The following is an 8,960-nucleotide window of genomic DNA, read 5'->3' as shown; positions in this document are numbered from 1 at the left end:
TACTTTTACTTCTGGTAGTAACTCATTTAATTCTGTCTAATGAGTGTATGAGTGCCAAATCAACAATATATCAGTTTTATCATTCATTCTGGTGAGCTATTTTTTGAGTAGTTAGCTTATGGAGCTAATGAGGACAGGGTCATAGATTCAAACATGTGGGCCAATTAGCTTTGCTGTGTTTTCAGGATTCTATGGTCACAGTCAACAACCTTAACCTTGGCTAACAAAACAAAACAAAGCAAAACATACATACATACATATATACACACACACACGCACACACACAAACACTAATCAAGTAAAGCATTAGGGAAATGAATGCAGATGTATTACCAAACAAAGCAATGATTATCAGAAAAACATAATAAAAAAATTTAAGTAATAATAATAATATGATCTACCTTTTGCTAAGGCTGGTTAGTACACCACACAAATAATCTCTTATCTTTTCAGTCATATGGGGTTGATATTACTATCCCTGTTTGACAGATAGGAAAATGAATTCAGAATGATAATATGAATCGAAGTCATCAATTACCATTAAGTAGTGGAGCCTGGATTCAAACCTTGATCTAACTCCAAGCTTAGATTATTTCCATGATACTATATATATATATATATATATATATATATATATATATAGTCTCTCGAGAGCATGCCTTAGGGACACATGACAATCAACAAAATGTTTTTATTCAGAACTATTCAGCACAGTCATTACTAACTGAGCATATCCACTACATACACTTAGATGCTACAGCTGAGAACGAGCCTACCTTCCAAAACTTCTCTAGGTAAAAAAAAAAAAAAAAAATCATGAACCAAAATTTTAAAACAAAAGAAAAAATAACACAACAGAGTACACTAAATTTTAATGGAAGCAACTACTGCCATAGTTTTGTATAAAAGTTTATAGTGAAAAAATAGTTACCTGGCTGATTCATAACTAAACATAAGAATGAGGGGTGCCTGTGTGGCAGAGTTGGTTAAGCATTCAACTCTTGGTTTCAGCTCAGGTGATGATTTCAGGTAGTGAGATTGAGCCCCACGTCAGACTCCGCGCTGAGCATGGTGGAGCCTGCTTAAGATTCCATCTCTCTCAAATAAATAAACAAATCTTTAAAAAAAATAAGGATGTAATTTATAAGGCAGAGCCAGAGGATACCACATTCAAAAAGAGAGTAAAAGAAACATTTCCGGGATCCCTGGGTGGCGCAGCGGTTTGGCGCCTGCCTTTGGCCCAGGGCGCGATCCTGAAGACCCGGGATCGAATCCCACGTCGGGCTCCCGGTGCATGGAGCCTGCTTCTCCCTCTGCCTGTGTCTCTGCCTCTCTGTCTCTCTCTCTCTCTGTGTGACTATCATAAATAAATAAAATTTAAAAAAAGAAGAAAGAAACATTTCCTAAATATCTGAGTCTGCAGAAATCTTGTAGTCAACACTCATTTGTAGGAACTAAAAAAAAAAAAATTTCAATTCTTAACCCTAAGATTTTGCTTTGACCAACAGATCAGTTTTCTCTATTAGATTTTTCTTTTGGTTTCTCTAAACTCTCACTCCTTGCAAATGCACATATACCAATGTCACTAAAAGTTTTCACCTTCAAAAACGAGGTCACCAAACCTTCTGGAACCTACCCACTAAACTAATTTTTGGAGTCAAATAGTCTGACTTTAAAAAAAAAAAAAAAAAAGGCAGGGGTGAGGGGAAGGACAAAAAATGCTCTACAAAACTCTCTTCTAGTCAATAGTCACTAAATCATAAACATAGATAACTTCTACTACAAGCTACAATGTGCAGACAGAAAACCACATTCTTACTACAGGTTACAAATGAAGCACCAGTCCAAAGCACATCCCAACAACAATCTTTTCACAACAGCATTTGGAAGCCTCTAAAAGTAAAAAATAGCGTAATATAATTTTTATATAAAGTGCAATTACTAAAAAAAAAAAAAACTGCAATCTGAGAACGTCTATTTACAGTATTTTTGAGCTAAGAATAGCTACCTCATTTTACAGGAAAAAAAAAAGAATCTCGAGAAATACATTACCTAAATTATCATTTTTGATCATCACCGCAGTCAACAATTACAACAAAATAATGAGCACTTACTACCAGCACTACTAAGCTCCTTATATTCACATCTCATTTAATCCTAATAGATACCTTGGCAGGTAAATGTTATTATATCTATTTTAGAGACTAGTAAACAGGCTTAGAGAGGTCAACTAATTGGCCAAAAGTTAATGCAGAAGTCACAAAGTAAGACAAAAAGCCACCTGCTTAGTCTCAGATCTTAACTGCCAGAAGACTGGAATATGGACTATTTATATTCTGAATTCTAACTATGAAGAAAGAGAGTTAGGTGAAGATAACCCCAACGTTGCAGCTAGTATGCACACGAGGTTTGCGGGATTGTGTCAGAACTAGAGCCCGATTTAGCACCAGTTAGTATCTGAAAGGGGGCGGGGCGGGGGGGGGGGGGGGACACGACCTGTTGGAGACCGGCATTAATTTAACACAACTAAGAAACTGTTAAGTGCTGAGATACTTGCACTTCTGTAATGAAGGAAGGTTAGAACAGAGCAAAAAGGGTAGACGGGTGGGTGTGTTGCGGGGAGGGAAGTGTCCAAATTCAGGGGGCAGGGTTTAAAATCCAGATGCAGTTGAAAATGGACTCCACAGGGGCTAGGGCCTTAATGTCACCTCTTCAACAGGTACATGGCTTAAGAATGTGTGTACGGCTTCCTCCTATTTACTAACTCATTTGATTTTCACAGAGCACGGTCATCTTTATAATCGAGTTCACAAAGGCGTGAATGTGGTTTTAAAATTACAACTGGGGACCCCTGGGTGGCGCAGAGGTTTGGCGCCTGCCTCTGGCCCAGGGCGCGATCTTGTGGAGACCCGGAATCGAATCCCACGTCGGGCTCCCGGTGCATGGAGCCTGCTTCTCTCTCTGCCTCTCTCTCTCTCTCTTTTTCTGTGACTATCATAAATAAATAAAATAAAAATAAAAAAAAATTTAAAATTACAACTGGCAGAGACTGAAGACAGTTGGAGGGTGAGCTTGGATCTGATAGGTGCTTTCTCACACGTACCGCTTCTGTTGAAGCCCCCAACGCTGAAAGGCACGCAGGCCGAAGCCTATCATCCCCATTTTCCAGACACACAAACCGAGGCTGCGGTAAACGGGCTACAAAAGATCACAAGTCCAGCAAGTGACAACCCTAAGACTCCCAGAACATTAGAGCCCAAACCCTATGCCTCTTCCCTTTCTCAAGTCTGAGAGGCGGCTTTATTAATAAAAGAAAAAACTTAATAATCGGCCCTGGGGTTTTCCGAGGGCCGCTCAAGAAAACCAGGAAGTACCTCCTCCCGCAGAGACGGCTCACTCCCAGCCCACAGCCCACAGCCCACAGCCCACAGCCCACCGCCCGGGGCTCCCGGCCGGCCGGGCGGACGGACCCACTCGGAAGGCTCGGCTCGCAGCCGGGAAGTCGCCAGCAGCCCCGGGGTCTTCTCGGGGCGGCCTCGGTGGCCCACGGCCCCGGAACCCCGGGGCGGGGAGGGGGGTCGCCACGGACCCGCTCAGTACCTGTTGAAACCCAGGGACGAAAGGTCCTCTCCGCAGAGAGTATCTGGGAAGAGGGCCCAAGGCGGGCACGCAGCCCGCAGCACAACAGGGCCTCGGAGGATCCCCGCAACCCCGGGCCCGCAGGGGTCGAAGGGCCGCAGCTTCCAGCAACCTCCGCCCCGGGCGCAGACCCGCCCCCAGCGTCACGTGAGAGAAAAGAAATACCGGTAACAGAGGGGAAAGGAAGTATTGTCCAAAGTGTGCGGGGAGGAGCGGGAGCCGCCAGCCGCGGCTCGGGGTGCGGAGGGAGGGAGGGACTGGGACGTGGGGCCGCTCGTTACCGGGGGCGCCGGGGCTCTCCGCTTCCGCCGCCGCCTCGAAGCTCTCGCTCTTCCGCCCGCGCCGCTGGGGCGCGCGCCAGGCCTCGACTCCGCCCCGCCCCGCCCCTCGCCGCGCCGCGGGGCCTTCTGGGGGTTGTAGTCCGCCCACGGCCCGCGCTGCGCGGGCTGCTCCGGGTCACGTGCGGGAAGGGCTGGCACCAACCGCGAGGGTGGGAAGGCGTTTGCGCTTCTGGCTGCCGACCCTACCCCCTTCCTCTCGTTCGTACACTGAGTTCGGACCCGCTCACGCCTCGCTCAGTCACACCATCCCTCCTTTTCCCTTGACAGCCAAGTTTTTTTTGAGAAAGGCAATCTGATTCGCCTCCAATTCCTCCTGGGTGCTCTGCGGCGGGTTCTGCCCCCCTCAGGAAATGCCCTTGTTGCCAATCATTACATCCTCGTTGCCAAACTCACGGCAGGAATTTTCAGGTCTTCTAACTTCACCTTTAGCCACCATTTGAGGCTGCTGGACATTCTTGATCACTTCCTGTCTATGTTACTACCTGGATTTTCCTTCCTCTCAGGCCATCCTCCTCAGTGTCTCCTTCAAGGATTCTTTTTCTAACCAATCTCTTAAATATGAGTGTTTTCCGGAGTTTTTGGCAATGGAGTGAAGGTTGGGGGCAGGGGAGGGCTGAGCTCCACATTTGTAATCCCAGCTTCTTAGAGGGCCCCTCCTCATCCGTGTCCCACAGGCCTCTCAGATGTAGCAGTTGGAGAAGTAAACGACTCTCTGCCCCCTTTCACTAGTAATCACTCCAACCTCCCACCTAGATTCCTCCTTCTCTCGCTTCCTCTTCCACCCATGCCCAAGTGGTCACCGTATCTTAGAGTATCTCCCAAGCACCTCTCCAATCTGTTCCCTCTTCACACCAACCGCCGGTGATTTAACTCAGACCTGCATCATCTCTCCCATTGGCTTCCTTACTGATCTCAGCACCTCAGCACCTCCCATTTGTGTAAATGGCAAATTTAATTATGTCATACTTTTGGTGATATCCTTTCAAGGATTCACTTGATTGGATTTGGGAAGAGGTATGGAGGTGGATCCCTTAGGTAGCTTTTACAAAACAAGAATGCCAACCCCACTACTCCCCCACTGTCCCCATCCCATATTGTGATTAGGAGGTTCAGAGAAGGGAGACTTATATAGTATCTCTTATTTTAGGTTAGGTGGGCATAGGCAAGGTTTTAAAGGTTCCCACGTGATTGACTCATCTAATAAAGATATTTTTTATTGCCTACTGTACAGTAGGTACTGTGCTGGGTGCTAAGAAAATACTAATGAACAAGATAGTCTTTGTCCTTGCGGAGCTTACATTCTCTTGAAAGAGATATTAATCAAATGATTACATACCAAAAAACAAAACCAACAATGATAACAACAACACCGATTACCAGCTGTGATAACAATTAGGCAAGAAAAGCAGTCTCTTTTCCTTCCCCTCTGCTGCCTGCTCCAGCCCAGGTTGGGAATCAGCATATGCTCCTCCCTCTATCAAACAAAACCTATCAGGAGTTAATCTCCTCCCACTCCCTCACACAGATATCCAGATTCACCAAACTATTGGATTGCATTTGCTCTCTCACCTTTGCAAAAGCTGTCCCTCTGTTTGGAAAACCCTTCTCCTTCTCCCTTTACTAACTCCTACACTGTCTGACTCTCCTCTGTTGGACTAAAAGCAAACCCAAGAGAACACCAGCCATATGGAAGGATTTTCCGAAGATTGGGCTGAGTCAGCTGATAACTCCCAGGCAAGCAGAGGGGAGACTGGATGGTTGAAAGTGGGCTACGGGGAGCAGGGCTACATTAACCAGTGTAATATTGGCCTATCAGGGCCTGAGTCAACATACCCATCCTTCAAAACACAGATGAAGTGTCACCTCCTCCAAGAAGCTTTTGCTGAGCTCCCCCAAGATGAACTACTATCTCTTTCCTGGGTTTTCATTGCACCCAATGCCAACCTCTCTTCCAGTAAAATGCTAGACCCAGATCACACCAGGTCTGAAGAACCAACTGTTAAGTACTAAGGAATTTTGCAATTCAGTTTCTAAACCATTGGTAGCTTGAAATCAGCTGTGATGGGAGTATTTACACAACCTTGGAAATAAATGACAAATCATGGCCTTTGGGGTGTTTGTTGGAGAGTCAGTTTGCCAGCAAGTTACTGCCTTTATCATCTCATGCATCTCTACATTGTATTGTGGTGATTACTCCCCTATTAGATGAATTCCTTGTAACAACTTCATTTAGCAAATATTTATTGTTATTTATTACCGTGCGGCAGAGACTAGCAAGATGCTGAAGGATATACAGTAGAGAACAAAATAAGCATGCTCCCTACCGTGAAGGAGCTTGGAATCTAGCAGATAAGACAGAAAATAAACAAAAACCTTTATACTTACAGATTGAGCTGGGCTGTTTTGTGACAGGGCATCCTGAAAATAAATGGTAGTGAACAGGAAATACTATACTACTTTAACAAGGTGGGCTAGGAAAGTTTCTCTGAGGTGATCATTCCACCGAGCATCAAGGATGAGAAAGAGATAGTCAAGGGAAAAAGTGTCCCAGCTGAAGGAATCCGGTTATACAAAAGAAAGCTAGGCTGTTTGAAGGACAGGATCATCAGTTTTGCTGGGATGGTGTGATGATTAATTGTGTCAACTTGACTGGGCCACAGAGTGCCTAGATTAAACATTATTTCTGGGTGTGTCTTCAAGGAAGTTTCTGACAGAGATTAGCACTTGAATTGGTGGACTCAGTAAAGTAGATTATTCCCCCCTCCAGTGTGGTCAGGCATCATCACATCTGCTAAACCTTCGAATAAAACAAAAATCAAAGGAAGGGAGGATTCATTCCCTTCTTGCCTATCTGTTGAGCTGAGATATTGGTCTGTTGGTCTTCTACTTCTCTTGGACTGGGATTCACACTATTGGTTCCCCTAATTCTCAGGCCTTTGGACTCAGACGCCACTGACTTTCCTGGGTCTCCATCTTGCAGAAGGCAGATTGTGAGGCTCCTCAGTCTCTACAATCACGGGAACCAAGTCCTCACGATATAAAAAATGTATAAATCTCTTATATATACATACACATAAATAGGAGATTAGATAGATAGATAGATAGATAGATAGATAGATATCCTATTGACTCCTATTTCTCAAGAAAACCTTGACTAATTCAGACAGATGTGGGTTGAGTGATCCAGATGACAAGAAGAGGTGTGCATAGAACCAGGTGTGCATGGGCTTGAGGCCACAGTAAGGACCCTGGATTAAATTATAGCCACCAAAAAGGTTTAAACAAGGGAATGATGTTATCTGATTTACATTTTGATATTATTCACTCTTGGTTTTGTTTGTTGGACCACAGTAGAAGTGGGAGCCCATTTGTTGCTATAGTCTAGGTAAGAAATAATGAAACAAAGTGCTGGCAGTGAAACAAAGTAGGTGGACTTGATAGGTATTTTGCAGATTGAGTCAACAGGACTTGCTGATAGATTGCATGTAGAGGACAATGGGCTGGTGAAGGAAAGAGAGGACCCAGGGACTGAGGTTGTCATATTCATCTCCATATCCTCAACCCCCTAGAATAGGGCCTGGCACATAGTAGGTAACTGTGTTAAACAATTTCATCCATTCTACGTGCTAAACCCTATGCCCTATCAATGTCACATTGCTTCATATAGGGCCTCCAATAGCCTATATAGTACCTTTGTGCAAATGAGGGGGGAAAAAAGTGCTCCTTCCTCCAGGTGGACACAGCCCATCACCAGGGTGCACAGACTGATGAACGGAGCATAGACTACATTTCAGCTTCTAATTACTCCTTCAGTGTGCTGTGTACCATCTGCACAACCACATACAGCATCCCTGGTTTAACATCCCTGGGAGATGGTTTTGTGGCATTAAGCCCAGTATTCTCGGGGAGTATTTGGGGTCAAGAGAAAGGAAACTGCCTGCCTGGGGTTACTAGAGCTGCTGCTGTGACTGAGATTCAAACCTTTGCCCTCTGAATCCCTGTTGGCTCTTTAGCCTTGGAGCCACATTGTCTCTTCCAAATCACTCAACCCATCAATAAAAAGCTAACTTCAAAATGGTGACTTTGCTTCCTTGAGTTTCTCATCTGTCTCAGTTACTATTGTTAGAGTATTTCACATTTACATAGTATCCAATATGTGCTTGGTGCCTTACAAAATACAATAAACGAACATGAAACCAAAGGACCTTGATTTTTTTTTTTTTTATAAACAGAATAAATAAGGAATGGCTGGTTTAAAGGGCCCTCAGCTCTTGGATTAAAATGAGCTGTCATGTATTGGTTTAAGGTGATGCTGTATAACAATACAAAAGAAAAAATAGGCCCTGTGCAAGCTGCTTTTCCATTGTACCCCCTGACCAGAAGAGGGAGGGTGCTAGCTCAGCTGGCTTCAGGAATGCAACTAGGGAGGAGGTCAAGGACCTAAGGAAGGAAAAGAAACACACAGAGGACAAAAGGATTCTCTCTAGTAAATAATAGCACTTAACATTTAACAGTGCTTAATGTGTGTCAGGAGCTGTGCAAAGCTCAGCCGTCTCATCTGAGTGAATCCTCACACCACCATCCAAGGTACCATCTATTACTACGGTTAGGCAGGAAGACAGGCATGAGCCACAGGAGGGTGGACCTCAGACATCCTGACAGAGAGCCCCAGCCGAGGCTGGGACCCCATTCCACCCATCTCACAGTCAGTTTGGGGTCCGGCATCCCCGCAAGGGAAGAGTTAAGTTTGTTGTGCTTGTTACATGTGCAGAAAGCCTCCACCTTGCTCCTTCTTGACCTATGTCTCTAGAATAGAAATATGTTGTGGTTTCCTACTGCACTAGCAGGTATTTTGAATGCATCTTGGGAAAGGACACACTAGTTGGCCAATTATTATACCATCCAGGCCAGTGGCTCAGATGTTGCGACCCTAGGACCCACCCAAAAGAAAATACTAATGTAAGCCCACACCCTTGAGTT

General features: G+C 44.8%; 1 protein-coding gene across 12 annotated transcripts in view; it reads right to left on the bottom strand.

Annotated features, from left to right (window-relative positions):
- Nucleotides 1-4,021, bottom strand: part of R3HCC1L (R3H domain and coiled-coil containing 1 like) — a 79,553-nt gene extending 75,532 nt beyond the window's left edge. For 2 of the 12 annotated variants that reach the window (XM_025466830.3, XM_025466835.3), the window contains exon 1: nt 3,921-3,975. The gene's annotated coding sequence lies outside the window, so the exon portion shown is untranslated. Of the gene's footprint in view, nt 1-3,103; nt 3,199-3,600 lie in introns of all 12 variants that reach the window. The other 10 variants (XM_049103024.1, XM_025466831.3, XM_049103029.1 and 7 more) reach the window with 9 other exon arrangements.
- Nucleotides 4,022-8,960: the final 4,939 nt, after the last annotated feature.

The sequence above is a fragment of the Canis lupus genome, chromosome 28 (assembly GCF_003254725.2).
Source record: "Canis lupus dingo isolate Sandy chromosome 28, ASM325472v2, whole genome shotgun sequence".
NCBI lineage: Eukaryota > Metazoa > Chordata > Mammalia > Carnivora > Canidae > Canis > Canis lupus.
The sequence above is the reverse complement of the archived record's forward strand: the minus strand, read 5'-3'. Positions and strand labels throughout refer to the sequence as shown.